The following is a 24316-nucleotide window of genomic DNA, read 5'->3' on the forward strand; positions in this document are numbered from 1 at the left end:
AAGAAATTATCGTGTAAATACAGTGTTTGCAAAAGGTTTTTTGTAATACAAACCACGGGCTTGTGGCGCAAAGGATAATGCGTCTGCCTTCGAAGCAGAAGATTCCAGGTTCGAGTCCTGGCAAGCTCGGTGTTGATTTTTATAGGTCTTTTATTATCCGTCATAAAAGAAAATATCGTATAAATACAATGTTTGGAAAAAATGTTTTGTAATACAAAGCACGGGCTTGTGGCGTAGTGGATTACGCGTCTGCCTTCGAAGCGGAAGATTCCAGGTTCGAGTCCTGGCAAGCTCGTTATTTACGTTTATAAGAGATTTCTAGCAGGCAAATTAATAATATTGCAATGATTCAATATCATTTTGTCAGACGCTAACGGGCTTGTGGCGCAATGGATAACGCGTCTGCCTACGGAGCAGAAGATTCCAGGTTCGAGTCCTGGCAAGCTCGGTGTTGATTTTCATAGGTCTTTCATACGTCATAAAAGAAATTATCGTGTAAATACAGTGTTTGCAAAAGGTTTTTTGTAATACAAACCACGGGCTTGTGGCGCAAAGGATAACGCGTCTGCCTTCGAAGCAGAAGATTCCAGGTTCGAGTCCTGGCAAGCTCGGTGTTGATTTTTATAGGTCTTTTATTATCTGTCATAAAAGAAAATATCGTATAAATACAATGTTTGGAAAAAATGTTTTGTAATACAAAGCACGGGCTTGTGGCGTAGTGGATTACGCGTCTGCCTTCGAAGCGGAAGATTCCAGGTTCGAGTCCAGGCAAGCTCGTTATTTACGTTTATAAGAGATTTCTAGCAGGCAAATTAATAATATTGCAATGTTTCAATATTATTTTGTCATACTAAAAAAGGCTTGTGGCGCAATGGATAACGCGCCTGCCTACGGAGCAGAAGATTCCAGGTTCGAGTCCTGGCAAGCTCGGTGTTGATTTTTATAGGTCTTTTATACGTCATAAAAGAAAATATCTCTTAAATACAATGTTTGTAGAACGTTTTTTGTAATACAAAGCACGGGCTTGTGGCGCAATGGATAACGCGTCTGCCTACGGAGAAGAAGATTTCAGGTTCGAGTCCTGGTAAGCTCGTTATTTATATTTATAACTGTTTTCTAGCAGGCAAATTAATAATATTGCAATGCTTCAATATCATTTTGTTGGACTATGACTGGCTTGTGAAGCAATGGATAACGCGTCTGCCAACGGAGCAGAAGATTCAAGGTTCGAGTCCTGGCAAGCTCGGTGTTGATTTTTATTGGTCTTTTATACGTCAAAAAAGAAAATATCGTATAAATACAATGTTTGGAAAAAATGTTTTGTAGTACTAAGCACGGGCTTGTGGCGTAATGGATTACGCGTCTGCAATCGAAGCAGAAGATTCCAGGTTCAAGTCCTGGCAAGCTCGTTATTTACATTTATAAGAGATTTCTAGCAGGCAAATTAATAATATTGCAATGATTCAATATCATTTTGTCAGACGCTAACGGGCTTGTGGCGCAATGGATAACGCGTCTGCCTACGGAGCAGAAGATTCCAGGTTCTAGTCCTGGCAGGCTCGGTGTTGATTTCTATAGGTCTTTTATACGTCATAAAAGAAAGTATCGTGTAAATACAGTGTTTGCAAAAGGTTTTTTGTAATACAAACCACGGGCTTGTGGTGCAAAGGATAACGCGTCTGCCTTCGAAGCAGAAGATTCCAGGTTCGAGTCCTGGTAAGCTCGGTGTTGATTTTTATAGGTCTTTTATTATACGTCATAAAAGAAAATATCGTATAAATACAATGTTTGGAAAAAATGTTTTGTAATACAATGCACGGGCTTGTGGCGTAGTGGATTACGCGTCTGCCTTCGAAGCAGAAGATTCCAGGTTCGAGTCCTGGCAAGATCGTTTTTACATTTATAAGAGATTTCTAGCAGGCAAATTAATAATATTGCAATGCTTCAATATCATTTTGTCAGACTCTAACGGGCTTGTGGCGCAATGGATAACGCGTCTGCCTACGGAGCAGAAGATTCCAGGTTCGAGTCCTGGCAAGCTCGTTATTTACATTTATAACTGTTTTCTGGCAGGCAAATTAAAAATATTGCAATGCTTCAATATCATTTTGTTAGACTCTAACTGGCTTGTGGCGCAATAGATAATGCGTCTGCCTACGGAGCAGAAGATTCCAGGTTCGAGTCCTGGCAAGCTCGGTGTTGATTTTTATGGGTCTTTTATACGTCATAAAAGAAAATATCGTATAAATACAATGTTTGCAAAACGTTTTTTGTAATGCAAAGCACGGGCTTGTGGCGTAAAGGATAACTCGTCTGCCTTCGAAGCAGAATATTCTAGGTTCGGGTCATGGCAAGCTCGCTATTTACATTTATAAGAGATTTCTAGAAAAATTTTAGAAGGCAAATAAATAATATTGCAAAGCTTCAATATCATTTTGTCAGACTATTACGGGCTTGTGGCGCAATGGATAACGCGTCTGCCTACGGAGCAGAAGATTCCAGGTTCGAGTCCTGGCAAGCTCGATGTTGATTTTTATAGATCTTTTATACGTCATAAAAGAAAATATCGTATAAATACAATGTTTGGAAAAAATGTTTTGTAATACAAAGCACAGGCTTGTGGCGTAATGGATTACGCGTCTGCAATCGAAGCAGAAGATTCAAGGTTCGAGTCCTGGCAAGCTCGTTATTTACGTGTATAAGAGATTTCTAGCAGGCAAATTAATAATATTGCAAAGCTTCAATATCATTTTGTCAGACTATTACGGGCTTGTGGCGCAATGGATAACGCTCCTGACTACTGAGCAGAAGATTCCAGGTTCGAGTCCTGGCAAGCTCGATTTTGATTTTTATAGGTCTATTATACGTCATAAAAGAAACTATCTTATAAATACAATGTTTGGAAAAAATGTTTTGTAATACAAGGCGCGGGCTTGTGGCGTAATGGATTACGCGTCTGCATTCGAAGCAGAAGATTCCAGGCTCCAGTCCTGGCAAGCTCGTTATTTACATTTATAAGATATTTCTAGCAGGCAAATTAATAATATTGCAATGATTCAATATCATTTTGTCAGACGCTAACGGGCTTGTGGCGCAATGGATAATGCGTCTGCTTACGGAGCAGAAGATTCCAGGTTCGAGTCCTGGCAAGCTCGATGTTGAAATTTATAGGTCTTTTATACGTCATAAAAGAAAATATCGTATAAATACAATGTTTGGAAAAAATGTTTTGTAATACAAAGCACGAGCTTGTGGCGTAATGGATTACGCGTCTGCATTCGAAGCAGAAGATTCCAGGTCGAGGCCTGGCAAGCTCGTTATTTACATTTATAAGAGATTTCTAGCAGGCAAATTAATAATATTGCAATGATTCAATATCATTTTGTCAGACGCTAACGGGCTTGTGGCGCAATGGATAATGCGTCTGCTTACGGAGCAGAAGATTCCAGGTTCGAGTCCTGGCAAGCTCGATGTTGAAATTTATAGGTCTTTTATACGTCATAAAAGAAAATATCGTATAAATACAATGTTTGGAAAAAATGTTTTGTAATACAAAGCACGAGCTTGTGGCGTAATGGATTACGCGTCTGCATTCGAAGCAGAAGATTCCAGGTCGAGGCCTGGCAAGCTCGTTATTTACATTTATAAGAGATTTCTAGCAGGCAAATTAATAATATTGCAAAGCTTCAATATCATTTTGTCAGACTATTACGGGCTTGTGGCGTAATGGATTACGCGTCTGCATTCGAAGCAGAAGATTCCAGGTTCGAGTCCTGGCAAGCTCGTTATTTACATTTATAAGAAATTTCTAGCAGGCAAATTAATAATATTGCAATGCTTCAATATCATTTTCTCAGACGTTAACGGGCTTGTGGCGTAATGGATAACGCGTCTGCCTACGGAGCGGAAGATTCCGCGTTCTAGTCCTGGCAAGCTAGGTGTTGATTTTTATAGGTCTTTTATAGGTCATTAAAGAAAATATCGCTTAAATACAATGTTTACAAATCGTTTTTTTAATACATAGCACGGGCTTGTGGCGTGATGGATAACGCGTCTGCCTTCGAAGCAGAAGATTCCAGGTTCGAGTCCTGGAAAGCTCGTTTTTACATTTATAAGAGATTTCTAGCAGGCAAATTAATAATATTACAATGCTTCAATATCATTTTGTCAGACTCTAACGGGCTTGTGGCGTAAAGGAAAACGCGTGTGCCTTCGAAGCAGAAGATTCCAGGTTCGAGTCCTGGCAAGCTCGATGTTGATTTTTATAGGTCTTTTATACGTCATAAAAGAAAATATCGTATAAATACAATGTTTGGAAAAAATGTTTTGTAATGCAGATCGCGGGCTTGTGGCGTAATGGATTACGCGTCTGCATTCGAAGCAGAAGATTCCAGGTTCGAGTCCTGGCAAGCTCGTTATTTACATTTATAAGAGATTTCTAGCAGGCAAATTAATAATATTGCAATGATTCAATATCATTTTGTCAGACGCTAACGGGCTTGTGGCGCAATGGATAATGCGTCTGCTTACGGAGCAGAGGATTCCAGGTTCGAGTCCTGGCAAGCTCGGTGTTGATTTTTATGGGTCTTTTATACGTCATAAAAGAAAATATCGTATAAATACAATGTTTGGAAAACGTTTTTTGTAATGCAAAGCACGGGCTTGTGGCGTAAAGGATAACGCGTCTGCCTTCGAAGCAGAAGATTCAAGGTTCGAGTCCTGGCAAGCTCGGTGTTGATTTTTATTGGTCTTTTATACGTCATAAAAGAAAATATCGTATAAATACAATGTTTGGAAAAAATGTTTTGTAATACAAAGCACGGGCTTGTGGCGTAATGGATTACGCGTCTGCAATCGAAGCAGAAGATTCCAGGTTCGAGTCCTGGCAAGCTCGTTATTTACATTTATAAGAGATTTCTAGCAGGCAAATTAATAATATTACAATGCTTCAATATCATTTTGTCAGACTCTAACGGGCTTGTGGCGTAAAGGATAACGCGTGTGCCTTCGAAGCAGAAGATTCCAGGTTCGAGTCCTGGCAAGCTCGATGTTGATTTTTATAGGTCTTTTATACGTCATAAAAGAAAATATCGTATAAATACAATGTTTGGAAAAAATGTTTTGTAATGCAGATCGCGGGCTTGTGGCGTAATGGATTACGCGTCTGCATTCGAAGCAGAAGATTCCAGGTTCGAGTCCTGGCAAGCTCGTTATTTACATTTATAAGAGATTTCTAGCAGGCAAATTAATAATATTGCAATGATTCAATATCATTTTGTCAGACGCTAACGGGCTTGTGGCGCAATGGATAATGCGTCTGCTTACGGAGCAGAGGATTCCAGGTTCGAGTCCTGGCAAGCTCGGTGTTGATTTTTATGGGTCTTTTATACGTCATAAAAGAAAATATCGTATAAATACAATGTTTGGAAAACGTTTTTTGTAATGCAAAGCACGGGCTTGTGGCGTAAAGGATAACGCGTCTGCCTTCGAAGCAGAAGATTCAAGGTTCGAGTCCTGGCAAGCTCGGTGTTGATTTTTATTGGTCTTTTATACGTCATAAAAGAAAATATCGTATAAATACAATGTTTGGAAAAAATGTTTTGTAATACAAAGCACGGGCTTGTGGCGTAATGGATTACGCGTCTGCAATCGAAGCAGAAGATTCCAGGTTCGAGTCCTGGCAAGCTCGTTATTTACATTTATAAGAGATTTCTAGCAGGCAAATTAATAATATTACAATGCTTCAATATCATTTTGTCAGACTCTAACGGGCTTGTGGCGCAATGGATAACGCGTCTGCCTATGGAGCAGAAGATTCCAGGTGCGAGTCCTGGCAAGATCGGTGTTGATTTTTTACCTCTCCGAGTGACGTATGTCACGGAGAGGTATTACACCGGCCGTGTCTGTCTGTCTGTGTGTGTGTCTGTGTGTCTGTGTGTCTGTCAGACCCCACGTGACCGCGTTCGCAGTTTGCGTATCGGAGCAAACAAATACCCGATATCCGGAACGCGTTCGCGGTTCACGGAAATTTGGCCATTCATCTACCAACACTAGTCTTTAATATGGCTTCTAAGGACCACAATCTGCTAGTCTTTGTCCATCCCACATGGACACTAGTCTGTATTTGCTAGCTTCCAAGCACCACCATCTTCTGTTCTTCGTCAATTTCACCTTGACACCAGCTTCTATGCACCACCATCTTCTGTCCTTCGTCAATTCCACATTGACACCAGCTTCTATGCACCACCATCTTCTGTTCTTCGTCAATTCCACATTGACACCAGCTTCAATGCACCACCATCTTCAGGTCTTTTGTCCATTCCACATGGACGCCAGTCAGTACATTCTGGCTTCTTTTCCTCCGTCATCGTTTGGTTTCAAGATATACGCGGCGATCGGCTAGGGTTACGAGAAACGTCTAGCCTCCCAATGGCAGGGCTTCCACCATCGGTTCACGCAAATGCGTTTTTATCTATTATTTGGTTTTAAGATATACGCGGCGATCGGCTAGGGTTACGAGAAACGTCTAGCCTCCCAATGGCAGGGCTTCCACCAAAGGTTCACGCGAATGCGTTTTTATCTATTATTATAATGGAAACGAAACGTATATATACCCCAAAATTTGAAAAAAGCGGGCAAGAGGGGTACCCTTCACTTTTAACGTCAATATTAGCAAAGTTTCGAAAGATAATAGGAACAACTTTATTTTAAACGATTTAACTATTTTTAAAGTTATTTACTGGCGATTAAAATAATTAAAAATAATTATATTTATTTAAATATTAAAGATAAACCCAAGTACCGAAGTCGTTAAATCATTGCCTCCTATATCTTTCTAGGCCCGTGCATTGCGTTATATTTCGTACATTGTCTCTTATATCTTTTTAGGCCCGTGCATTGCGTTATATTTCCTACATTGCCTCCTGTATCTATCTAGGCCCGTGCATTGCGATATATTTTTGAGAACAACAACCAAAATGGGAAGCTCCTCTCAGAACCATAATAATTTGTTTTCTCTGTTATATGAAATGAAAATATGGATAATATTTTCGGCAATTCGATTTGAATGGCTCTTTCTGATGTATCATTCTCTCAGCACTGTTCATAATGGACAGGAACGTAGAGATTCGAGACACTTGGAATTACGATAGTGTTTCAAATCCTCTGTAATGAGGGCTTAACGACTTGGAGTGACTGGAAAGATAGATACACATCCTATTTTTTAGTTGTACCATGCGTACCACAATGTTGCCAGGCGTTTATTGAAGGATGCTTGGGTACTTGGTACAGACTGTTACGTCTACCAAGTTTCCTAGCATCCAAGAATAAATAGGATTCATAGAAGCCAGTGTTATGGGCATGTCATGGGTCAAGTCGTTAAATATATCGACGCAGTTAAATAGCTGATGGCATTATTTTATCCACTTTCTCATTGCGTTTCGAGTGGAAGTTCAACTTTGGCACGGACGACAGATGGCGCTCTTAACCTTCTACCCCCAAAAATCGCTGTTGTCTGCTCGTTTTCCCCTTCCGCGTTTTTTCGTTATAAACTTATGATTTAACGAACTGTTAAGATAAAATTTCATATTTCCTAAGACAGATAAGCTTCTACTCCTTTCATATTACTCCCAGTTAGATTTAATGCTTAAAAAATATATTTTCAATAAAAACACCGCTTCCACTAGTGGATTTATACTCCTTGTTAGATTAGTGTAGGTGTAGAGAGTAATCATTACAAACGCTAAAAAATATATTTTCAAAAATGAAGAACATAGAACATTTATTCTATATCAAAAATATTTTGGTGGTAAGATTGCTTTAGAAAAATCCAAACGGCTAGATATTGGTAAAAAAAGACATGTGTAAGCTATTTGTAGATGAGATAATTGTTTTACATGTTTTAAATGAGACTAAAACTTCCACTATTGTGTCTAAAAAAGTGTTGGCCATGTATATTTTTTAAATATGACGGAATTGCGGTTGATATGATAGCGCCCTATTTGCGAAAAAAACCTTTTTTTAAACAGTTGAATCATTCTTTGATAGAATTTCGAAGGAAGAAGTTAAGTGTTAGATTTGCTCGATTAATTTTGTTCGGCAAATAATATAATTAAGCCTTACGTATTACTGAAGGAGATTGATTTTGCCAACCTTTGTGAGTATTTAACTGTTTAATAATTATTTTGGTTAAGTGGGAGCCTAGCTTATGTGTGATTGGGTTGTGGCTTCCATGTTTTGGGGACATTTGGTTTTTATATGGCGAGGTATGATTCAGCTTTGATATGGACAAATGTTACAAATCATACTGGTAGACTAAGAATGCGGTTGAGGTATAGCGAGAGAGTAGAGTTTCCACAACAATTGAGAGATATTGAAAAGGCTTGAACAATAGACTATTTTAAAATTCAATTCCTGCACTTGCAAAGAATTAAAAAAAGCGATAGATGCATATATTTAGGTTGTTTAAGGGGTAGTGATAGTCATCTCCACTCGGAGAGGTAATATTTTGGCTTTCCCAACTTGTATAAGTCTTTTATTATACGTCATAAAAGAAAATATCCTATAAATACAATGTTTGCAAAACGTTATTTGTAATACAAAGCACGGGCTTGTGGCGTAAAGGATAACGCGTCTGCCTTCGAAGCAGAAGATTCCAGGTTCGAGTCCTGGCAAGCTCGATGTTGATTTTTATAGGTCTTTTATACGTCATAAAAGAAAATATCGTATAAATACAATGTTTGGAAAAAATGTTTTGTAATACAAAGCACGGGCTTGTGGCGTAGTGGATTACGCGTCTGCCTTCGAAGCAGAAGATTCCAGGTTCGAGTCCTGGCAAGATCGTTTTTACATTTATAAGAGATTTCTAGCAGGCAAATTAATAATATTGCAATGCTTCAATATCATTTTGTCAGACTCTAACGGGCTTGTGGCGAAATGGATAACGCGTCTGCCTACGGAGTAGAAGATTCCAGGTTCGAGTCCTGGCAAGCTCGTTATTTACATTTATAACTGTTTTCTGGCAGGCAAATTAAAAATATTGCAATGCTTCAATATCATTTTGTTAGACTCTAACTGGCTTGTGGCGCAATAGATAATGCGTCTGCCTACGGAGCAGAAGATTCCAGGTTCGAGTCCTGGCAAGCTCGGTGTTGATTTTTATAGGTCTTTTATACGTCATAAAAGAAAATATCGTATAAATACAATGTTTGAAAAACGTTTTTTGTAATGCAAAGCACGGGCTTGTGGCGTAAAGGATAACGCGTCTGCCTTCGAAGCAGAAGATTCCAGGTTCGAGTCATGGCAAGCTCGCTATTTACATTTATAAGAGATTTCTAGAAAAATTTTAGAAGGCAAATAAATAATATTGCAAAGCTTCAATATCATTTTGTCAGACTATTACGGGCTTGTGGCGCAATGGATAACGCGTCTGCCTACTGAGCAGAAGATTCCAGGTTCGAGTCCTGGCAAGCTCGATGTTGATTTTTATAGGTCTTTTATACGTCATAAAAGAAAATATCGTATAAATACAATGTTTGGAAAAAATGTTTTGTAATACAAAGCACGAGCTTGTGGCGTAATGGATTACGCGTCTGCATTCGAAGCAGAAGATTCCAGGTTCGAGGCCTGCAAGCTCGTTATTTACATTTATAAGAGATTTCTAGCAGGCAAATTAATAATATTGCAAAGCTTCAATATCGTTTTGTCAGACTATTACGGGCTTGTGGCGTAATGGATTACGCGTCTGCATTCGAAGCGGAAGATTCCAGGTTCGAGTACTGGCAAGCTCGTTATTTACATTTATAAGAGATTTCTAGCAGGCAAATTAATAATATTGCAATGCTTCAATATCATTTTCTCAGACGTTAACGGGCTTGTGGCGTAATGGATAACGCGTCTGCCTGCGGAGCGGAAGATTCCGCGTTCTAGTCCTGGCAAGCTAGGTGTTGATTTTTATAGGTCTTTTATAGGTCATTAAAGAAAATATCGCTTAAATACAATGTTTACAAATCGTTTTTTTAATACATAGCACGGGCTTGTGGCGTAATGGATAACGCGTCTGCCTTCGAAGCAGAAGATTCCAGGTTCGAGTCCTGGAAAGCTCGTTTTTACATTTATAAGAGATTTCTAGCAGGCAAATTAATAATATTACAATGCTTCAATATCATTTTGTCAGACTCTAACGGGCTTGTGGCGCAATGGATAACGCGTCTGCCTATGGAGCAGAAGATTCCAGGTTCGAGTCCTGGCAAGATCGGTGTTGATTTTTATGGGTCTTTTATACGTCATAAAAGAAAATATCCTATAAATACAATGTTTGCAAAACGTTATTTGTATTACAAAGCACGGGTTTGTGGCGCAATGGATAATGCGTCTGCTTACGGAGCAGAAGATTCCAGGTTCGAGTCCTGGCAAGCTCGGTGTTGATTTTTATGGGTCTTTTATACGTCATAAAAGAAAATATCGTATAAATACAATGTTTGGAAAACGTTTTTTGTAATGCAAAGCACGGGCTTGTGGCGTAAAGGATAACGCGTCTGCCTTCGAAGCAGAAGATTCCAGGTTCGAGTCCTGGCAAGCTCGCTATTTACATTTATAAGAGATTTCTAGCAGGCAAATTAATAATATTGCAATGCTTCAATATCATTTTGTCAGACTCTAAGGGGCTTGTGGCGCAATGGATAACGCGTCTGCCTACGAAGCGAAAGATTCGAGGTTCGAGTCCTGGCAAGCTCGGTGTTGATTTTTATAGGTCTTTTATTATACGTCATAAAAGAAAATATCGTATAAATACAATGTTTGGAAAAAATGTTTTGCAATACAAAGCACGGGCTTGTGGCGTAGTGGATTACGCGTCTGCCTTCGAAGCAGAAGATTCCAGGTTCGAGTCCTGGCAAGATCGTTTTTACATTTATAAGAGATTTCTAGCAGGCAAATTAATAATATTGCAATGCTTCAATATCATTTTGTCAGACTCTAACGGGCTTGTGGCGCAATGGATAACGCGTCTGCCTACGGAGCAGAAGATTCCAGGTTCGAGTCCTGGCAAGCTCGTTATTTACATTTATAACTGTTTTCTGGCAGGCAAATTAAAAATATTGCAATGCTTCAATATCATTTTGTTAGACTCTAACTGGCTTGTGGCGCAATAGATAATGCGTCTGCCTACGGAGCAGAAGATTCCAGTTTGGAGTCCTGGCAAGCTCGGTGTTGATTTTTATGGGTCTTTTATACGTCATAAAAGAAAATATCGTATAAATACAATGTTTGAAAAACGTTTTTTGTAATGCAAAGCACGGGCTTGTGGCGTAAAGGATAACGCGTCTGCCTTCGAAGCAGAAGATTCCAGGTTCGAGTCATGGCAAGCTCGCTATTTACATTTATAAGAGATTTCTAGAAAAATTTTAAAAGGCAAATAAATAATATTGCAAAGCTTCAATATCATTTTGTCAGACTATTACGGGCTTGTGGCGCAATGGATAACGCGTCTGCCTACTGAGCAGAAGATTCCAGGTTCGAGTCCTGGCAAGCTCGATGTTGATTTTTATAGGTCTTTTATACGTCATAAAAGAAAATATCGTATAAATACAATGTTTGGAAAAAATGTTTTGTAATACAAAGCACGAGCTTGTGGCGTAATGGATTACGCGTCTGCATTCGAAGCAGAAGATTCCAGGTTCGAGGCCTGGCAAGCTCGTTATTTACATTTATAAGAGATTTCTAGCAGGCATATTAATAATATTGCAAAGCTTCAATATCATTTTGTCAGACTATTACGGGCTTGTGGCGTAATGGATTACGCGTCAGCATTCGAAGCGGAAGATTCCAGGTTCGAGTCCTGGCAAGCTCGTTATTTACATTTATAACAGATTTCTAGAAAAATTTTAGAAGGCAAATAAATAATATTGCAAAGCTTCAATATCATTTTGTCAGACTCTAACGGGCTTGTGGCGCAATGGATAACGCGTCTGCCTAAGGAGCAGAAGATTCCAGGTTCGAGTCCTGGCAAGCTCGTTATTTACATTTATAACTGTTTTCTGGCAGGCAAATTAAAAATATTGCAATGCTTCAATATCATTTTGTTAGACTCTAACTGGCTTGTGGCGCAATAGATAATGCGTCTGCCTACGGAGCAGAAGATTCCAGGTTCGAGTCCTGGCAAGCTCGGTGTTGATTTTTATGGGTCTTTTATACGTCATAAAAGAAAATATCGCATAAATACAATGTTTGAAAAACGTTTTTTGTAATGCAAAGCACGGGCTTGTGGCGTAAAGGATAACGCGTCTGCCTTCGAAGCGGAAGATTCCAGGTTCGAGTCATGGCAAGCTCGCTATTTACATTTATAAGAGATTTCTAGAAAAATTTTAGAAGGCAAATAAATAATATTGCAAAGCTTCAATATCATTTTGTCAGACTCTAACGGGCTTGTGGCGCAATGGATAACGCGTCTGCCTAAGGAGCAGAAGATTCCAGGTTCGAGTCCTGGCAAGCTCGTTATTTACATTTATAACTGTTTTCTGGCAGGCAAATTAAAAATATTGCAATGCTTCAATATCATTTTGTTAGACTCTAACTGGCTTGTGGCGCAATAGATAATGCGTCTGCCTACGGAGCAGAAGATTCCAGGTTCGAGTCCTGGCAAGCTCGGTGTTGATTTTTATGGGTCTTTTATTCGTCATAAAAGAAAATATCGTATAAATACAATGTTTGAAAAACGTTTTTTGTAATGCAAAGCACGGGCTTGTGGCGTAAAGGATAACGCGTCTGCCTTCGAAGCAGAAGATTCCAGGTTCGAGTCATGGCAAGCTCGCTATTTACATTTATAAGAGATTTCTAGAAAAATTTTAAAAGGCAAATAAATAATATTGCAAAGCTTCAATATCATTTTGTCAGACTATTACGGGCTTGTGGCGCAATGGATAACGCGTCTGCCTACTGAGCAGAAGATTCCAGGTTCGAGTCCTGGCAAGCTCGATGTTGATTTTTATAGGTCTTTTATACGTCATAAAAGAAAATATCGTATAAATACAATGTTTGGAAAAAATGTTTTGTAATACAAAGCACGAGCTTGTGGCGTAATGGATTACGCGTCTGCATTCGAAGCAGAAGATTCCAGGTTCGAGGCCTGGCAAGCTCGTTATTTACATTTATAAGAGATTTCTAGCAGGCATATTAATAATATTGCAAAGCTTCAATATCATTTTGTCAGACTATTACGGGCTTGTGGCGTAATGGATTACGCGTCAGCATTCGAAGCGGAAGATTCCAGGTTCGAGTCCTGGCAAGCTCGTTATTTACATTTATAACAGATTTCTAGAAAAATTTTAGAAGGCAAATAAATAATATTGCAAAGCTTCAATATCATTTTGTCAGACTCTAACGGGCTTGTGGCGCAATGGATAACGCGTCTGCCTAAGGAGCAGAAGATTCCAGGTTCGAGTCCTGGCAAGCTCGTTATTTACATTTATAACTGTTTTCTGGCAGGCAAATTAAAAATATTGCAATGCTTCAATATCATTTTGTTAGACTCTAACTGGCTTGTGGCGCAATAGATAATGCGTCTGCCTACGGAGCAGAAGATTCCAGGTTCGAGTCCTGGCAAGCTCGGTGTTGATTTTTATGGGTCTTTTATACGTCATAAAAGAAAATATCGCATAAATACAATGTTTGAAAAACGTTTTTTGTAATGCAAAGCACGGGCTTGTGGCGTAAAGGATAACGCGTCTGCCTTCGAAGCGGAAGATTCCAGGTTCGAGTCATGGCAAGCTCGCTATTTACATTTATAAGAGATTTCTAGAAAAATTTTAGAAGGCAAATAAATAATATTGCAAAGCTTCAATATCATTTTGTCAGACTCTAACGGGCTTGTGGCGCAATGGATAACGCGTCTGCCTAAGGAGCAGAAGATTCCAGGTTCGAGTCCTGGCAAGCTCGTTATTTACATTTATAACTGTTTTCTGGCAGGCAAATTAAAAATATTGCAATGCTTCAATATCATTTTGTTAGACTCTAACTGGCTTGTGGCGCAATAGATAATGCGTCTGCCTACGGAGCAGAAGATTCCAGGTTCGAGTCCTGGCAAGCTCGGTGTTGATTTTTATGGGTCTTTTATTCGTCATAAAAGAAAATATCGTATAAATACAATGTTTGAAAAACGTTTTTTGTAATGCAAAGCACGGGCTTGTGGCGTAAAGGATAACGCGTCTGCCTTCGAAGCGGAAGATTCCAGGTTCGAATCCTGGCTAGCTCGCTATATACGTTTATAAGAGATTTCTAGCAGGCAAATTAATAATATTGCAATGATTCAATATCATTTCGTCAGTCTATTACGGGCTTGTGGCGCAATGGATAACGCGTCTGCCTACGGAGCAGAAGATTCCAGGTTCTAGTCCTGGCAAGCTCGGTGTCATTTCTATAGGTCTTTTATACGTCATAAAAGAAATTATCGTGTAAATACAGTGTTTGCAAAAGGTTTTTTGTAATACAAACCACGGGCTTGTGGCGCAAAGGATAACGCGTCTGCCTTCGAAGCAGAAGATTCCAGGTTCGAGTCCTGGCAAGCTCGGTGTTGATTTTTATAGGTCTTTTATTATACGTCATAAAAGAAAATATCGTATAAATACAATGTTTGGAAAAAATATTTTGTAATACAAAGCACGGGCTTGTGGCGTAGTGGATTACGCGTCTGCCTTCGAAGCAGAAGATTCCAGGTTCGAGTCCTGGCAAGATCGTTTTTACATTTATAAGAGATTTCTAGCAGGCAAATTAATAATATTGCAATGCTTCAATATCATTTTGTCAGACTCTAACGGGCTTGTGGCGCAATGGATAACGCGTCTGCCTACGGAGCAGAAGATTCCAGGTTCGAGTCCTGGCAAGCTCGTTATTTACATTTATAACTGTTTTCTGGCAGGCAAATTAAAAATATTGCAATGCTTCAATATCATTTTTTTAGACTCTAACTGGCTTGTGGCGCAATAGATAATGCGTCTGCCTACGGAGCAGAAGATTCCAGGTTCGAGTCCTGGCAAGCTCGGTGTTGATTTTTATGGGTCTTTTATACGTCATAAAAGAAAATATCGTATAAATACAATGTTTGAAAAACGTTTTTTGTAATGCAAAGCACGGGCTTGTGGCGTAAAGGATAACGCGTCTGCCTTCGAAGCAGAAGATTCCAGGTTCGAGTCATGGCAAGCTCGCTATTTACATTTATAAGAGATTTCTAGAAAAATTTTAGAAGGCAAATAAATAATATTGCAAAGCTTCAATATCATTTTGTCAGACTATTACGGGCTTGTGGCGCAATGGATAACGCGTCTGCCTACTGAGCAGAAGATTCCAGGTTCGAGTCCTGGCAAGCTTGATGTTGATTTTTATAGGTCTTTTATACGTCATAAAAGAAAATATCGTATAAATACAATGTTTGGAAAAAATGTTTTGTAATACAAAGCACGAGCTTGTGGCGTAATGGATTACGCGTCTGCATTCGAAGCAGAAGATTCCAGGTTCGAGGCCTGGCAAGCTCGTTATTTACATTTATAAGAGATTTCTAGCAGGCAAATTAATAATATTGCAAAGCTTCAATGTCATTTTGTCAGACTATTACGGGCTTGTGGCGTAATGGATTACGCGTCTGCATTCGAAGCGGAAGATTCCAGGTTCGAGTCCTGGCAAGCTCGTTATTTACATTTATAAGAGATTTCTAGAAAAATTTTAGAAGGCAAATAAATAATATTGCAAAGCTTCAATATCATTTTGTCAGACTCTAACGGGCTTGTGGCGCAATGGGTAACGCGTCTGCCTAAGGAGCAGAAGATTCCAGGTTCGAGTCCTGGCAAGCTCGTTATTTACATTTATAACTGTTTTCTGGCAGGCAAATTAATAATATTGCAATGCTTCAATATCATTTTCTCAGACGTTAACGGGCTTGTGGCGTAATGGATAACGCGTCTGCCTGCGGAGCGGAAGATTCCGCGTTCTAGTCCTGGCAAGCTAGGTGTTGATTTTTATAGGTCTTTTATAGGTCATTAAAGAAAATATCGCTTAAATACAATGTTTACAAATCGTTTTTTTAATACATAGCACGGGCTTGTGGCGTAATGGATAACGCGTCTGCCTTCGAAGCAGAAGATTCCAGGTTCGAGTCCTGGAAAGCTCGTTTTTACATTTATAAGAGATTTCTAGCAGGCAAATTAATAATATTACAATGCTTCAATATCATTTTGTCAGACTCTAACGGGCTTGTGGCGCAATGGATAACGCGTCTGCCTATGGAGCAGAAGATTCCAGGTTCGAGTCCTGGCAAGATCGGTGTTGATTTTTATGGGTCTTTTATACGTCATAAAAGAAAATATCCTATAAATACAATGTTTGCAAAACGTTATTTGTATTACAAAGCACGGGTTTGTGGCGCAATGGATAATGCGTCTGCTTACGGAGCAGAAGATTCCAGGTTCGAGTCCTGGCAAGCTCGGTGTTGATTTTTATGGGTCTTTTATACGTCATAAAAGAAAATATCGTATAAATACAATGTTTGGAAAACGTTTTTTGTAATGCAAAGCACGGGCTTGTGGCGTAAAGGATAACGCGTCTGCCTTCGAAGCAGAAGATTCCAGGTTCGAGTCCTGGCAAGCTCGCTATTTACATTTATAAGAGATTTCTAGCAGGCAAATTAATAATATTGCAATGCTTCAATATCATTTTGTCAGACTCTAAGGGGCTTGTGGCGCAATGGATAACGCGTCTGCCTACGAAGCGAAAGATTCGAGGTTCGAGTCCTGGCAAGCTCGGTGTTGATTTTTATAGGTCTTTTATTATACGTCATAAAAGAAAATATCGTATAAATACAATGTTTGGAAAAAATGTTTTGCAATACAAAGCACGGGCTTGTGGCGTAGTGGATTACGCGTCTGCCTTCGAAGCAGAAGATTCCAGGTTCGAGTCCTGGCAAGATCGTTTTTACATTTATAAGAGATTTCTAGCAGGCAAATTAATAATATTGCAATGCTTCAATATCATTTTGTCAGACTCTAACGGGCTTGTGGCGCAATGGATAACGCGTCTGCCTACGGAGCAGAAGATTCCAGGTTCGAGTCCTGGCAAGCTCGTTATTTACATTTATAACTGTTTTCTGGCAGGCAAATTAAAAATATTGCAATGCTTCAATATCATTTTGTTAGACTCTAACTGGCTTGTGGCGCAATAGATAATGCGTCTGCCTACGGAGCAGAAGATTCCAGGTTGGAGTCCTGGCAAGCTCGGTGTTGATTTTTATGGGTCTTTTATACGTCATAAAAGAAAATATCGTATAAATACAATGTTTGAAAAACGTTTTTTGTAATGCAAAGCACGGGCTTGTGGCGTAAAGGATAACGCGTCTGCCTTCGAAGCAGAAGATTCCAGGTTCGAGTCATGGCAAGCTCGCTATTTACATTTATAAGAGATTTCTAGAAAAATTTTAAAAGGCAAATAAATAATATTGCAAAGCTTCAATATCATTTTGTCAGACTATTACGGGCTTGTGGCGCAATGGATAACGCGTCTGCCTACTGAGCAGAAGATTCCAGGTTCGAGTCCTGGCAAGCTCGATGTTGATTTTTATAGGTCTTTTATACGTCATAAAAGAAAATATCGTATAAATACAATGTTTGGAAAAAATGTTTTGTAATACAAAGCACGAGCTTGTGGCGTAATGGATTACGCGTCTGCATTCGAAGCAGAAGATTCCAGGTTCGAGGCCTGGCAAGCTCGTTATTTACATTTATAAGAGATTTCTAGCAGGCATATTAATAATATTGCAAAGCTTCAATATCATTTTGTCAGACTATTACGGGCTTGTGGCGTAATGGATTACGCGTCAGCATTCGAAGCGGAAGATTCCAGGTTCGAGTCCTGGCAAGCTCGTTATTTACATTTATAACAGATTTCTAGAAAAATTTTAGAAGGCAAATAAATAATATTGCAAAGCTTCAATATCATTTTGTCAGACTATTACGGGCTTGTGGCGCAATGGATAACGCGTCTGCCTACTGAGCAGAAGATTCCAGGTTCGAGTCCTGGCAAGCTCGATGTTGATTTTTATAGGTCTTTTATACGTCATAAAAGAAAATATCGTATAAATACAATGTTTGGAAAAAATGTTTTGTAATACAAAGCACGAGCTTGTGGCGTAATGGATTACGCGTCTGCATTCGAAGCAGAAGATTCCAGGTTCGAGGCCTGCAAGCTCGTTATTTACATTTATAAGAGATTTCTAGCAGGCAAATTAATAATATTGCAAAGCTTCAATATCATTTTGTCAGACTATTACGGGCTTGTGGCGTAATGGATTACGCGTCTGCATTCGAAGCGGAAGATTCCAGGTTCGAGTCCTGGCAAGCTCGTTATTTACATTTATAAGAGATTTCTAGCAGGGAAATTAATAATATTGCAATGCTTCAATATCATTTTCTCAGACGTTAACGGGCTTGTGGCGTAATGGATAACGCGTCTGCCTGCGGAGCGGAAGATTAAGCGTTCTAGTCCTGGCAAGCTAGGTGTTGATTTTTATAGGTCTTTTATAGGTCATTAAAGAAAATATCGCTTAAATACAATGTTTACAAATCGTTTTTTAATACATAGCACGGGCTTGTGGCGTAATGGATAACGCGTCTGCCTTCGAAGCAGAAGATTCCAGGTTCGAGTCCTGGAAAGCTCGTTTTTACATTTATAAGAGATTTCTAGCAGGCAAATTAATAATATTACAATGCTTCAATATCATTTTGTCAGACTCTAACGGGCTTGTGGCGCAATGGATAACGCGTCTGCCTATGGAGCAGAAGATTCCAGGTTCGAGTCCTGGCAAGATCGGTGTTGATTTTTATGGGTCTTTTATACGTCATAAAAGAAAATATCCTATAAATACAATGTTTGCAAAACGTTATTTGTAATACAAAGCACGAGCTGGTGGCGTAAAGGATAACGCGTCTGCCTTCGAAGCAGAAGATTCCAGGTTCGAGTCCTGGCAAGCTCGATGTTGATTTTTATGGGTCTTTTATACGTCATAAAAGAAAATATCGTATAAATACAATGTTTGGAAAAAATCTTTTGTAATGCAGATCGCGGGCTTGTGACGTAATGGATTACGCGTCTGCATTCGAAGCAGATGATTCCAGGTTCGAGTCCTGGCAAGCTCGTTATTTACATTTATAAGAGATTTCTAGCAGGCAAATTAATAATATTGCAATGATTCAATATCATTTTGTCAGACGCTAACGGGTTTGTGGCGCAATGGATAATGCGTCTGCTTACGGAGCAGAAGATTCCAGGTTCGAGTCCTGGCAAGCTCGGTGTTGATTTTTATGGGTCTTTTATACGTCATAAAAGAAAATATCGTATAAATACAATGTTTGGAAAACGTTTTTTGTAATGCAAAGCACGGGCTTGTGGCGTAAAGGATAACGCGTCTGCCTTCGAAGCAGAAGATTCCAGGTTCGAGTCCTGGCAAGCTCGCTATTTACATTTATAAGAGATTTCTAGCAGGCAAATTAATAATATTGCAATGCTTCAATATCATTTTGTCGGACTCTAACGGGCTTGTGGCGCAATGGATAACGCGTCTGCCTACGAAGCGAAAGATTCGAGGTTCGAGTCCTGGCAAGCTCGGTGTTGATTTTTATAGGTCTTTTATTATACGTCATAAAAGAAAATATCGTATAAATACAATGTTTGGAAAAAATGTTTTGTAATACACAGCACGGGCTTGTGGCGTAGTGGATTACGCGTCTGCCTTCGAAGCAGAAGATTCCAGGTTCGAGTCCTGGCAAGATCGTTTTTACATTTATAAGAGATTTCTAGCAGGCAAATTAATAATATTGCAATGCTTCAATATCATTTTGTCAGACTCTAACGGGCTTGTGGCGCAATGGATAACGCGTCTGCCTACGGAGCAGAACATTCCAGGTTCGAGTCCTGGCAAGCTCGTTATTTACATTTATAACTGTTTTCTGGCAGGCAAATTAAAAATATTGCAATGCTTCAATATCATTTTGTTAGACTCTAACTGGCTTGTGGCGCAATAGATAATGCGTCTGCCTACGGAGCAGAAGATTCCAGGTTCGAGTCTTGGCAAGCTCGGTGTTGATTTTTATGGGTCTTTTATACGTCATAAAAGAAAATATCGTATAAATACAATGTTTGAAAAACGTTTTTTGTAATGCAAAGCACGGGCTTGTGGCGTAAAGGATAACGCGTCTGCCTTCGAAGCAGAAGATTCCAGGTTCGAGTCCTGGCAAGCTCGCTATTTACATTTATAAGAGATTTCTAGCAGGCAAATTAATAATATTGCAATGCTTCAATATCATTTTGTCAGACTCTAACGGGCTTGTGGCGCAATGGATAACGCGTCTGCCTACGAAGCGAAAGACTCGAGGTTCGAGTCCTGGCAAGCTCGGTGTTGATTTTTATAGGTCTTTTATTATACGTCATAAAAGAAAATATCGTATAAATAAAATGTTTGCAAAACGTTTTTTGTAATACAAAGCACGGGCTTGTGGCGTAAAGGATAACGCGTCTGCTTTCGAAGCAGAAGATTCCAGGTTCGAGGCCTGGCAAGCTCGTTATTTACATTTATAAGAGATTTCTAGCAGGCAAATTAATAATATTGCAAAGCTTCAATATCATTTTGTCAGACTATTACGGGCTTGTGGCGTAATGGATTACGCGTCTGCATTCGAAGCGGAAGAGTCCAGGTTCGAGTCCTGGCAAGCTCGTTATTTACATTTATAAGAGATTTCTAGCAGGCAAATTAATAATATTGCAATGCTTCAATATCATTTTCTCAGACGTTAACGGGCTTGTGGCGTAATGGATAACGCGTCTGCCTTCGAAGCAGAAGATTCCAGGTTCGAGTCCTGGAAAGCTCGTTTTTACATTTATAAGAGATTTCTAGCAGGCAAATTAATAATATTACAATGCTTCAATATCATTTTGTCAGACTCTAACGGGCTTGTGGCGCAATGGATAACGCGTCTGCCCATGGAGCAGAAGATTCCAGGTTCGAGTCCTGGCAAGATCGGTGTTGATTTTTATGGGTCTTTTTTACGTCATAAAAGAAAATATCCTATAAATACAATGTTTGCAAAACGTTATTTGTAATACAAAGCACGGGCTTGTGGCGTAAAGGATAACGCGTCTGCCTTCGAAGCAGAAGATTCCAGGTTCGAGTCCTGGCAAGCTCGATGTTGATTTTTATGGGTCTTTTATACGTCATAAAAGAAAATATCGTATAAATACAATGTTTGGAAAAAATGTTTTGTAATGCAGATCGCGGGCTTGTGGCGTAATGGATTACGCGTCTGCATTCGAAGCAGAAGATTCCAGGTTCGAGTCCTGGCAAGCTCGTTATTTACATTTATAAGAGATTTCTAGCAGGCAAATTAATAATATTGCAATGCTTCAATATCATTTTGTCAGACTCTAACGGGCTTGTGGCGCAATGGATAACGCGTCTGCCTACGAAGCGAAAGATTCGAGGTTCGAGTCCTGGCAAGCTCGGTGTTGATTTTTATAGGTCTTTTATTATACGTCATAAAAGAAAATATCGTATAAATAAAATGTTTGCAAAACGTTTTTTGTAATACAAAGCACGGGCTTGTGGCGTAAAGGATAACGCGTCTGCCTTCGAAGCAGAAGATTCCAGGTTCGAGTCCTGGCAAGCTCGCTATTTACATTTATAAGAGATTTCTAGCATATATTAGAAGGCAAATAAATAATATTGCAAATCTTCAATATCATTTTTTCAGACTATTACGGGCTTGTGGGGCAATGGATAACGCGTCTACCTACGGAGCAGAAGATTCCAGGTTCGAGTCCTGGCAAGCTCGGTGTTGATTTTTATGGGTCTTTTATACGTCATAAAAGAAATATCGTATAAATACAGTGTTTGGAAAAAATCTTTTGTATTACCAAGCACGGGCTTGTGGCGTAATGGATTACGCGTCTGCCGTCGAAGCACCATATTCCAGGTTCGAGTCCTGGCAAGGTCGTTATTTACATTTATAAAAGATTTCTAGCAGGCAAATTAATAATATTGCAATGCTTCAATATCATTTTCTCAGACGCTGACGGGCTTGTGGCGTAATGGATAACGCGTCTGCCTACGGAGCGGAAGATTCCAGGTTCGAGTCCTGGCAAGCTAGGTGTTGATTTTTATAGGTCTTTTATACGTCATTAAAGAAAATATCGCTTAAATACAATGTTAACAAATCGTTTTTTTAATACAAAGCACCGGCTTGTGGCGTAATGGGTAACGCGTCTGCCTTCGAAGCAGAAGATTACAGGTTCGAGTCCTGGCAAGGTCGTTATTTACATTTATAAGAGTTTTCTAGCAGGCGAATTAATAATATTGCAATGCTTCAATATCATTTTCTCCGACGCTAACGGGATTGTGGCGCAATGGATAACGCGTCTGCCTACGGAGCAGAAGATTCCAGGTTCGAGTCCTAGCAAGCTCGATGTTGATTTTTATAGGTCTTTTATACGTCATAAAAGAAAATATCGTATAAATACAATGTTTGGAAAAAATGTTTTGTAATACAAAGCACGGGCTTGTGGCGTAATGGATTACGGGTCTGCATTCGAAGCAGAAGATTCCAGGTTCGAGTCCTGGCAAGCTCGTTATTTACATTTATAAGAGATTTCTAGCAGGCCAATTAATAATATTGCAATGATTCAATATCATTTTGTCAGATGCTAACGGGCTTGTGGCGCAATGGATAATGCGTCTGCCTACGGAGAAGAAGATTCCAGGTTCGAGTCCTGGCAAGCTAGGTGTTGATTTTTATAGGTCTTTTATACGTCATTAAAGAAAATATCGCTTAAATACAATGTTTACAAATTCTTTTTTTTTAATACAAAGCAAGGGCTTGTGGCGTAATGGATAACGCGTCTGCCTTCGAAGCAGAAGAACACAGGTTCGAGTCCTGGAAAGCTCGTTTTTACATTTATAAGAGATTTCTAGCAGGCAAATTAATAATATTGCAATGCTTCAATATCATTTTGTCAGACTCTAACGGGCTTGTGGCGCAATGGATAACGCGTCTGCCTACGAAGCGAAAGATTCGAGGTTCGAGTCCTGGCAAGCTCGGTGTTGATTTTTATAGGTCTTTTATACGTCATTAAAGAAAATATCGTATAAATACAATGTTTGGAAAAAATGTTTTGTAATACAAAGCACGGGCTTGTGGCGTAATGGATTACGCGTCTGCATTCAAAGCAGAAGCTTCCAGGTTCGAGTCCTGGCAAGCTCGTTATTTACATTTATAAGAGATTTCTAGCAGGCAAATTAATAATATTGCAATAATTCAATATCATTTTGTCAGACGGTAACGGGCTTGTGGCGCAATGGATAATGCGTCTGCCTACGGAGCAGAAGATTCCAGGTTCTAGTCCTGGCAAGCTCGGTGTTGATTTTTATGGGTCTTTTATACGTCATAAAAGAAAATATCGTATAAATACAATGTTTGCAAAACTTTTTTTGCAATACAAAGCACGGGCTTGTGGCGTAAAGGATAACGCGTCTGCCTTCGAAGCAGAAGTTTCCAGGTTCGAGTCCTGGCAAGCTCGCTATTTACATTCATAAGAGATTTCTAGCATATATTAGAAGGCAAATAAATAATATTGCAAAGCTTCAATATCATTTTGTCAGACTATAACGGGATTGTGGCGCAATGGATAACGCGTCTGCCTACGGAGCAGAAGATTCCAGGTTCGAGTCCTGGCAAGCTAGGTGTTGATTTTTATAGGTCTTTTATACGTCATAAAAGAAAATATCGTATAAATACAATGTTTGGAAAAAATGTTTTGTAATACAAAGCACGGGCTTGTGGCGTAATGGATTACGCGTCTGCATTCGAAGCAGAAGTTTCCAGGTTCTAGTCCTGGCAAGTTCGTTATTTACATTTATAAGAGATTTCTAGCAGGCAAATTAATAATATTGCAATGATTCAATATCATTTTGTCAGAGGGTAACGGGCTTGTGGCGCAATGGATAATGCGTCTGCCTACGGAGCAGAAGATTCCACGTTCAAGTTCTGGCAAGCTCGGTGTTGATTTTTATGGGTCTTTTATACGTCATAAAAGAAACATCGTATAAATACAATGTTTGGAAAAAATCTTTTGTATTACAAAGCACGGGCTTGTGGCGTAATGGATTACGCGTCTGCATTCAAAGCAGAAGATTCCAGGTTCGAGTCCTGGCAAGCTCGTTATTTACATTTATAAGAGATTTCTAGCAGGCAAATTAATAATATTGCAATGATTCAATATCATTTTGTCAGAC

At 39.3% G+C, this 24316-nt stretch overlaps 68 non-coding genes across 68 annotated transcripts; all 68 read left to right on the top strand.

Moving 5' to 3' along the window:
* Positions 1-56: 56 nt before the first annotated feature.
* TRNAR-UCG (transfer RNA arginine (anticodon UCG)) lies at positions 57-129 on the top strand. The gene has a single exon. It is a non-coding gene; the product is annotated as a tRNA-Arg (tRNA).
* A 93-nt stretch (positions 130-222) lies between these two features.
* On the top strand, positions 223-295 carry TRNAR-UCG (transfer RNA arginine (anticodon UCG)). Its single transcript has one exon. It is a non-coding gene; the product is annotated as a tRNA-Arg (tRNA).
* An 80-nt stretch (positions 296-375) lies between these two features.
* Positions 376-448, top strand: TRNAR-ACG (transfer RNA arginine (anticodon ACG)). Its single transcript has one exon. It is a non-coding gene; the product is annotated as a tRNA-Arg (tRNA).
* Positions 449-538: 90 nt separating this feature from the next.
* Positions 539-611, top strand: TRNAR-UCG (transfer RNA arginine (anticodon UCG)). The gene has a single exon. It is a non-coding gene; the product is annotated as a tRNA-Arg (tRNA).
* Positions 612-1652: 1041 nt separating this feature from the next.
* On the top strand, positions 1653-1725 carry TRNAR-UCG (transfer RNA arginine (anticodon UCG)). Its single transcript has one exon. It is a non-coding gene; the product is annotated as a tRNA-Arg (tRNA).
* Positions 1726-1818: 93 nt separating this feature from the next.
* Positions 1819-1891, top strand: TRNAR-UCG (transfer RNA arginine (anticodon UCG)). Its single transcript has one exon. It is a non-coding gene; the product is annotated as a tRNA-Arg (tRNA).
* Positions 1892-1970: 79 nt separating this feature from the next.
* Positions 1971-2043, top strand: TRNAR-ACG (transfer RNA arginine (anticodon ACG)). Its single transcript has one exon. It is a non-coding gene; the product is annotated as a tRNA-Arg (tRNA).
* A 407-nt stretch (positions 2044-2450) lies between these two features.
* Positions 2451-2523, top strand: TRNAR-ACG (transfer RNA arginine (anticodon ACG)). The gene has a single exon. It is a non-coding gene; the product is annotated as a tRNA-Arg (tRNA).
* Positions 2524-3082: 559 nt separating this feature from the next.
* Positions 3083-3155, top strand: TRNAR-ACG (transfer RNA arginine (anticodon ACG)). Its single transcript has one exon. It is a non-coding gene; the product is annotated as a tRNA-Arg (tRNA).
* A 242-nt stretch (positions 3156-3397) lies between these two features.
* Positions 3398-3470, top strand: TRNAR-ACG (transfer RNA arginine (anticodon ACG)). The gene has a single exon. It is a non-coding gene; the product is annotated as a tRNA-Arg (tRNA).
* A 242-nt stretch (positions 3471-3712) lies between these two features.
* Positions 3713-3785, top strand: TRNAR-UCG (transfer RNA arginine (anticodon UCG)). Its single transcript has one exon. It is a non-coding gene; the product is annotated as a tRNA-Arg (tRNA).
* Positions 3786-4342: 557 nt separating this feature from the next.
* TRNAR-UCG (transfer RNA arginine (anticodon UCG)) lies at positions 4343-4415 on the top strand. Its single transcript has one exon. It is a non-coding gene; the product is annotated as a tRNA-Arg (tRNA).
* An 80-nt stretch (positions 4416-4495) lies between these two features.
* TRNAR-ACG (transfer RNA arginine (anticodon ACG)) lies at positions 4496-4568 on the top strand. Its single transcript has one exon. It is a non-coding gene; the product is annotated as a tRNA-Arg (tRNA).
* Positions 4569-4658: 90 nt separating this feature from the next.
* TRNAR-UCG (transfer RNA arginine (anticodon UCG)) lies at positions 4659-4731 on the top strand. Its single transcript has one exon. It is a non-coding gene; the product is annotated as a tRNA-Arg (tRNA).
* A 406-nt stretch (positions 4732-5137) lies between these two features.
* Positions 5138-5210, top strand: TRNAR-UCG (transfer RNA arginine (anticodon UCG)). Its single transcript has one exon. It is a non-coding gene; the product is annotated as a tRNA-Arg (tRNA).
* An 80-nt stretch (positions 5211-5290) lies between these two features.
* Positions 5291-5363, top strand: TRNAR-ACG (transfer RNA arginine (anticodon ACG)). The gene has a single exon. It is a non-coding gene; the product is annotated as a tRNA-Arg (tRNA).
* Positions 5364-5453: 90 nt separating this feature from the next.
* Positions 5454-5526, top strand: TRNAR-UCG (transfer RNA arginine (anticodon UCG)). Its single transcript has one exon. It is a non-coding gene; the product is annotated as a tRNA-Arg (tRNA).
* Positions 5527-8605: 3079 nt separating this feature from the next.
* TRNAR-UCG (transfer RNA arginine (anticodon UCG)) lies at positions 8606-8678 on the top strand. The gene has a single exon. It is a non-coding gene; the product is annotated as a tRNA-Arg (tRNA).
* A 90-nt stretch (positions 8679-8768) lies between these two features.
* Positions 8769-8841, top strand: TRNAR-UCG (transfer RNA arginine (anticodon UCG)). Its single transcript has one exon. It is a non-coding gene; the product is annotated as a tRNA-Arg (tRNA).
* A 79-nt stretch (positions 8842-8920) lies between these two features.
* On the top strand, positions 8921-8993 carry TRNAR-ACG (transfer RNA arginine (anticodon ACG)). The gene has a single exon. It is a non-coding gene; the product is annotated as a tRNA-Arg (tRNA).
* A 243-nt stretch (positions 8994-9236) lies between these two features.
* On the top strand, positions 9237-9309 carry TRNAR-UCG (transfer RNA arginine (anticodon UCG)). The gene has a single exon. It is a non-coding gene; the product is annotated as a tRNA-Arg (tRNA).
* Positions 9310-9400: 91 nt separating this feature from the next.
* TRNAS-ACU (transfer RNA serine (anticodon ACU)) lies at positions 9401-9473 on the top strand. The gene has a single exon. It is a non-coding gene; the product is annotated as a tRNA-Ser (tRNA).
* A 557-nt stretch (positions 9474-10030) lies between these two features.
* TRNAR-UCG (transfer RNA arginine (anticodon UCG)) lies at positions 10031-10103 on the top strand. The gene has a single exon. It is a non-coding gene; the product is annotated as a tRNA-Arg (tRNA).
* A 79-nt stretch (positions 10104-10182) lies between these two features.
* Positions 10183-10255, top strand: TRNAH-AUG (transfer RNA histidin (anticodon AUG)). The gene has a single exon. It is a non-coding gene; the product is annotated as a tRNA-His (tRNA).
* A 90-nt stretch (positions 10256-10345) lies between these two features.
* Positions 10346-10418, top strand: TRNAR-ACG (transfer RNA arginine (anticodon ACG)). The gene has a single exon. It is a non-coding gene; the product is annotated as a tRNA-Arg (tRNA).
* A 90-nt stretch (positions 10419-10508) lies between these two features.
* On the top strand, positions 10509-10581 carry TRNAR-UCG (transfer RNA arginine (anticodon UCG)). The gene has a single exon. It is a non-coding gene; the product is annotated as a tRNA-Arg (tRNA).
* A 246-nt stretch (positions 10582-10827) lies between these two features.
* Positions 10828-10900, top strand: TRNAR-UCG (transfer RNA arginine (anticodon UCG)). Its single transcript has one exon. It is a non-coding gene; the product is annotated as a tRNA-Arg (tRNA).
* Positions 10901-10979: 79 nt separating this feature from the next.
* TRNAR-ACG (transfer RNA arginine (anticodon ACG)) lies at positions 10980-11052 on the top strand. Its single transcript has one exon. It is a non-coding gene; the product is annotated as a tRNA-Arg (tRNA).
* A 243-nt stretch (positions 11053-11295) lies between these two features.
* TRNAR-UCG (transfer RNA arginine (anticodon UCG)) lies at positions 11296-11368 on the top strand. Its single transcript has one exon. It is a non-coding gene; the product is annotated as a tRNA-Arg (tRNA).
* Positions 11369-11459: 91 nt separating this feature from the next.
* On the top strand, positions 11460-11532 carry TRNAS-ACU (transfer RNA serine (anticodon ACU)). The gene has a single exon. It is a non-coding gene; the product is annotated as a tRNA-Ser (tRNA).
* A 407-nt stretch (positions 11533-11939) lies between these two features.
* On the top strand, positions 11940-12012 carry TRNAL-AAG (transfer RNA leucine (anticodon AAG)). The gene has a single exon. It is a non-coding gene; the product is annotated as a tRNA-Leu (tRNA).
* Positions 12013-12419: 407 nt separating this feature from the next.
* On the top strand, positions 12420-12492 carry TRNAL-AAG (transfer RNA leucine (anticodon AAG)). The gene has a single exon. It is a non-coding gene; the product is annotated as a tRNA-Leu (tRNA).
* Positions 12493-12735: 243 nt separating this feature from the next.
* TRNAR-UCG (transfer RNA arginine (anticodon UCG)) lies at positions 12736-12808 on the top strand. Its single transcript has one exon. It is a non-coding gene; the product is annotated as a tRNA-Arg (tRNA).
* Positions 12809-12899: 91 nt separating this feature from the next.
* TRNAS-ACU (transfer RNA serine (anticodon ACU)) lies at positions 12900-12972 on the top strand. Its single transcript has one exon. It is a non-coding gene; the product is annotated as a tRNA-Ser (tRNA).
* Positions 12973-13379: 407 nt separating this feature from the next.
* Positions 13380-13452, top strand: TRNAL-AAG (transfer RNA leucine (anticodon AAG)). The gene has a single exon. It is a non-coding gene; the product is annotated as a tRNA-Leu (tRNA).
* Positions 13453-13859: 407 nt separating this feature from the next.
* Positions 13860-13932, top strand: TRNAL-AAG (transfer RNA leucine (anticodon AAG)). Its single transcript has one exon. It is a non-coding gene; the product is annotated as a tRNA-Leu (tRNA).
* Positions 13933-14175: 243 nt separating this feature from the next.
* Positions 14176-14248, top strand: TRNAR-UCG (transfer RNA arginine (anticodon UCG)). Its single transcript has one exon. It is a non-coding gene; the product is annotated as a tRNA-Arg (tRNA).
* Positions 14249-14328: 80 nt separating this feature from the next.
* On the top strand, positions 14329-14401 carry TRNAR-ACG (transfer RNA arginine (anticodon ACG)). The gene has a single exon. It is a non-coding gene; the product is annotated as a tRNA-Arg (tRNA).
* An 89-nt stretch (positions 14402-14490) lies between these two features.
* Positions 14491-14563, top strand: TRNAR-UCG (transfer RNA arginine (anticodon UCG)). Its single transcript has one exon. It is a non-coding gene; the product is annotated as a tRNA-Arg (tRNA).
* Positions 14564-14656: 93 nt separating this feature from the next.
* TRNAR-UCG (transfer RNA arginine (anticodon UCG)) lies at positions 14657-14729 on the top strand. The gene has a single exon. It is a non-coding gene; the product is annotated as a tRNA-Arg (tRNA).
* A 79-nt stretch (positions 14730-14808) lies between these two features.
* Positions 14809-14881, top strand: TRNAR-ACG (transfer RNA arginine (anticodon ACG)). Its single transcript has one exon. It is a non-coding gene; the product is annotated as a tRNA-Arg (tRNA).
* A 243-nt stretch (positions 14882-15124) lies between these two features.
* Positions 15125-15197, top strand: TRNAR-UCG (transfer RNA arginine (anticodon UCG)). The gene has a single exon. It is a non-coding gene; the product is annotated as a tRNA-Arg (tRNA).
* Positions 15198-15288: 91 nt separating this feature from the next.
* On the top strand, positions 15289-15361 carry TRNAS-ACU (transfer RNA serine (anticodon ACU)). The gene has a single exon. It is a non-coding gene; the product is annotated as a tRNA-Ser (tRNA).
* A 407-nt stretch (positions 15362-15768) lies between these two features.
* Positions 15769-15841, top strand: TRNAL-AAG (transfer RNA leucine (anticodon AAG)). The gene has a single exon. It is a non-coding gene; the product is annotated as a tRNA-Leu (tRNA).
* A 242-nt stretch (positions 15842-16083) lies between these two features.
* On the top strand, positions 16084-16156 carry TRNAR-UCG (transfer RNA arginine (anticodon UCG)). The gene has a single exon. It is a non-coding gene; the product is annotated as a tRNA-Arg (tRNA).
* Positions 16157-16235: 79 nt separating this feature from the next.
* On the top strand, positions 16236-16308 carry TRNAH-AUG (transfer RNA histidin (anticodon AUG)). Its single transcript has one exon. It is a non-coding gene; the product is annotated as a tRNA-His (tRNA).
* Positions 16309-16398: 90 nt separating this feature from the next.
* TRNAR-ACG (transfer RNA arginine (anticodon ACG)) lies at positions 16399-16471 on the top strand. The gene has a single exon. It is a non-coding gene; the product is annotated as a tRNA-Arg (tRNA).
* Positions 16472-16561: 90 nt separating this feature from the next.
* TRNAR-UCG (transfer RNA arginine (anticodon UCG)) lies at positions 16562-16634 on the top strand. Its single transcript has one exon. It is a non-coding gene; the product is annotated as a tRNA-Arg (tRNA).
* Positions 16635-16880: 246 nt separating this feature from the next.
* On the top strand, positions 16881-16953 carry TRNAR-UCG (transfer RNA arginine (anticodon UCG)). The gene has a single exon. It is a non-coding gene; the product is annotated as a tRNA-Arg (tRNA).
* A 79-nt stretch (positions 16954-17032) lies between these two features.
* Positions 17033-17105, top strand: TRNAR-ACG (transfer RNA arginine (anticodon ACG)). The gene has a single exon. It is a non-coding gene; the product is annotated as a tRNA-Arg (tRNA).
* Positions 17106-17348: 243 nt separating this feature from the next.
* On the top strand, positions 17349-17421 carry TRNAR-UCG (transfer RNA arginine (anticodon UCG)). Its single transcript has one exon. It is a non-coding gene; the product is annotated as a tRNA-Arg (tRNA).
* Positions 17422-17512: 91 nt separating this feature from the next.
* TRNAS-ACU (transfer RNA serine (anticodon ACU)) lies at positions 17513-17585 on the top strand. Its single transcript has one exon. It is a non-coding gene; the product is annotated as a tRNA-Ser (tRNA).
* A 407-nt stretch (positions 17586-17992) lies between these two features.
* Positions 17993-18065, top strand: TRNAS-ACU (transfer RNA serine (anticodon ACU)). Its single transcript has one exon. It is a non-coding gene; the product is annotated as a tRNA-Ser (tRNA).
* A 556-nt stretch (positions 18066-18621) lies between these two features.
* TRNAR-UCG (transfer RNA arginine (anticodon UCG)) lies at positions 18622-18694 on the top strand. The gene has a single exon. It is a non-coding gene; the product is annotated as a tRNA-Arg (tRNA).
* A 79-nt stretch (positions 18695-18773) lies between these two features.
* Positions 18774-18846, top strand: TRNAH-AUG (transfer RNA histidin (anticodon AUG)). The gene has a single exon. It is a non-coding gene; the product is annotated as a tRNA-His (tRNA).
* Positions 18847-19252: 406 nt separating this feature from the next.
* Positions 19253-19325, top strand: TRNAR-ACG (transfer RNA arginine (anticodon ACG)). Its single transcript has one exon. It is a non-coding gene; the product is annotated as a tRNA-Arg (tRNA).
* A 90-nt stretch (positions 19326-19415) lies between these two features.
* On the top strand, positions 19416-19488 carry TRNAR-UCG (transfer RNA arginine (anticodon UCG)). Its single transcript has one exon. It is a non-coding gene; the product is annotated as a tRNA-Arg (tRNA).
* Positions 19489-19734: 246 nt separating this feature from the next.
* TRNAR-UCG (transfer RNA arginine (anticodon UCG)) lies at positions 19735-19807 on the top strand. Its single transcript has one exon. It is a non-coding gene; the product is annotated as a tRNA-Arg (tRNA).
* A 79-nt stretch (positions 19808-19886) lies between these two features.
* TRNAR-ACG (transfer RNA arginine (anticodon ACG)) lies at positions 19887-19959 on the top strand. Its single transcript has one exon. It is a non-coding gene; the product is annotated as a tRNA-Arg (tRNA).
* Positions 19960-20202: 243 nt separating this feature from the next.
* Positions 20203-20275, top strand: TRNAR-UCG (transfer RNA arginine (anticodon UCG)). The gene has a single exon. It is a non-coding gene; the product is annotated as a tRNA-Arg (tRNA).
* Positions 20276-20521: 246 nt separating this feature from the next.
* Positions 20522-20594, top strand: TRNAR-UCG (transfer RNA arginine (anticodon UCG)). Its single transcript has one exon. It is a non-coding gene; the product is annotated as a tRNA-Arg (tRNA).
* A 233-nt stretch (positions 20595-20827) lies between these two features.
* TRNAR-UCG (transfer RNA arginine (anticodon UCG)) lies at positions 20828-20900 on the top strand. Its single transcript has one exon. It is a non-coding gene; the product is annotated as a tRNA-Arg (tRNA).
* Positions 20901-20979: 79 nt separating this feature from the next.
* Positions 20980-21052, top strand: TRNAH-AUG (transfer RNA histidin (anticodon AUG)). The gene has a single exon. It is a non-coding gene; the product is annotated as a tRNA-His (tRNA).
* A 90-nt stretch (positions 21053-21142) lies between these two features.
* Positions 21143-21215, top strand: TRNAR-UCG (transfer RNA arginine (anticodon UCG)). The gene has a single exon. It is a non-coding gene; the product is annotated as a tRNA-Arg (tRNA).
* Positions 21216-21305: 90 nt separating this feature from the next.
* On the top strand, positions 21306-21378 carry TRNAR-UCG (transfer RNA arginine (anticodon UCG)). The gene has a single exon. It is a non-coding gene; the product is annotated as a tRNA-Arg (tRNA).
* A 246-nt stretch (positions 21379-21624) lies between these two features.
* On the top strand, positions 21625-21697 carry TRNAR-UCG (transfer RNA arginine (anticodon UCG)). Its single transcript has one exon. It is a non-coding gene; the product is annotated as a tRNA-Arg (tRNA).
* Positions 21698-22897: 1200 nt separating this feature from the next.
* Positions 22898-22970, top strand: TRNAR-UCG (transfer RNA arginine (anticodon UCG)). Its single transcript has one exon. It is a non-coding gene; the product is annotated as a tRNA-Arg (tRNA).
* Positions 22971-23528: 558 nt separating this feature from the next.
* TRNAR-UCG (transfer RNA arginine (anticodon UCG)) lies at positions 23529-23601 on the top strand. The gene has a single exon. It is a non-coding gene; the product is annotated as a tRNA-Arg (tRNA).
* The last annotated feature ends 715 nt before the right edge of the window (positions 23602-24316 follow it).

The sequence above is a fragment of the Phalangium opilio genome, unplaced genomic scaffold (genome assembly GCF_054372755.1).
Source record: "Phalangium opilio isolate 3A_F unplaced genomic scaffold, DU_Popi_V2 ptg000031l_1, whole genome shotgun sequence".
In the NCBI taxonomy this organism is placed as follows: Eukaryota; Metazoa; Arthropoda; class Arachnida; order Opiliones; family Phalangiidae; genus Phalangium; species Phalangium opilio.